The sequence below is a fragment of the Schistocerca americana genome, chromosome 8 (assembly GCF_021461395.2).
Source record: "Schistocerca americana isolate TAMUIC-IGC-003095 chromosome 8, iqSchAmer2.1, whole genome shotgun sequence".
NCBI classification, from domain to species: Eukaryota; Metazoa; Arthropoda; class Insecta; order Orthoptera; family Acrididae; genus Schistocerca; species Schistocerca americana.
In genome coordinates, this window is record NC_060126.1 from 398,341,678 (window position 1) to 398,343,441 (window position 1,764).

The following is a 1,764-nucleotide window of genomic DNA, read 5'->3' on the forward strand; positions in this document are numbered from 1 at the left end:
CATGGGTGACGATATTTGGTGCTGTCAGTACCAACCAAACACAAAACGACGAAGTGCACAATTCACAGAAGGGCCGCTACTTTCACGACATAACCGACATTCGAGCCAGTGTGACATGTGATTCGAACAGCATTCCAAGGAAAGAGTTTTCTGGCAGTCTCACATGTTTATATGAACATTATGTGCATTTTCCTCGAGTGCGTGGAGACTATGAAAAACACTTGAAGCATTAAACAACTATATTGACATTTTTTAAATCTATTTTGGACTTATGGGGTATGCTTTGAATTTCTAGGGTCGAAGATCAGTTGATAAGAAATGGTACACAACAATTTTTTGTCACAAGTCATTGACGAAATCAGTAAAAACAACCGAAAACGTTGCATGGTTCTTCATCATTGCAAGGCCAACTCTCACTCAGTACCTCAAACTAATCTTTATTTGACGGATATAAAACATGGAATTAATATTTCATTGCCCCTATTCACCCGATATATCATGTAACAACTTGCTTTTGCTCCCTTACTTCAAGCAACAAATGCGTGGACAGAGATTTTCTTCACTTCAGGAAGCTCCTGAAGCCTCCCATAACCATGTTTATTTAACGGACAAAAAACATCAAAGTAATACTTCATCGCCCGTATTCACCTAATTTAGCACGTAAAAATTTGTTTTCGTTTCCTTATGTAAAAACATTAATGGAAAGAGTTTGGTGATGGTGGACTCTATAATATGAAAATGCAACAAATGATTTCCATACACATAAACAGTAATAGGACTTCGCAGTAAGAAATTTAGATGCAAGATTCGACTTATAAAACCCAGATGTGTATACGATGGCTCGCAATCGACACGTCACCAAACCAGTTGCATTCCATCATAGTTAAAAAGCTGAAAGACAAAGAAACTCTGTGTATTTCATTAGTAAAGAAATAAGGACCAATTACTTCTAAATAAAAACATAAATGAACATAGATAACAATGAATGCATTGCTTTCAGATGTATTTCTAAAGCCTTAATCTTGCCTCCATTTTAGAACTGAGCAATCCATTATTGCGCTGCACGAACTCACACTTAGTCCAGTAAAACTGTCACAAAAAAAGCCTGTACCTTGCAAAAAGTGGGATAGAAGATTTTATTTTTTAACTCATTCATATTGTTGGAAAGGTTAGAAAACCAAGTTTTGCCAACAAAATTTCTCTTGGGAAAACTTTCTGCAGTCAAAAAACTTCGGTAATTGCGGATTTTTTTCAGTTTTTTCAAATTATCTCAGTTTCATTTGCTCCTATCGCTTTGATGTCTATTTTCTTTTTTAAAAAGCACAAAATTCTCTACAAATTTGATTCTTAAAATTTTTGCTACCCCCAGTATCTAAGGTGCTACAGCGCGTCAAAAAATACCAATTTTTCAAATTTCGAGCAAAATGGCAAATTACCTAATTTTTGAACACTGTTATTTCAGTTTCTATTTGTGTAGTATAAACATATTACTCATCAAGTTATTCATTGGAATTTACCATCTCACTCTGCTGCGGGGCCAGGAAAAACAGCATCATATTCAGTAACTACGAACACCCTAGTTACTGGTACATTTCATGCAATGGGAGGTATAATGTGTGTTACTCCTCATGATCCATTGCTTCCTCAGAAAAATTGGAGGGCTGAAGGCTATAAAAATTGAAGACTTGGACGTAATTGCTCCTGCAAAAGGTGAGATAGTCATCTCAACAGCGGAAATTACGTGGTTATATTGTAAATGGTCTC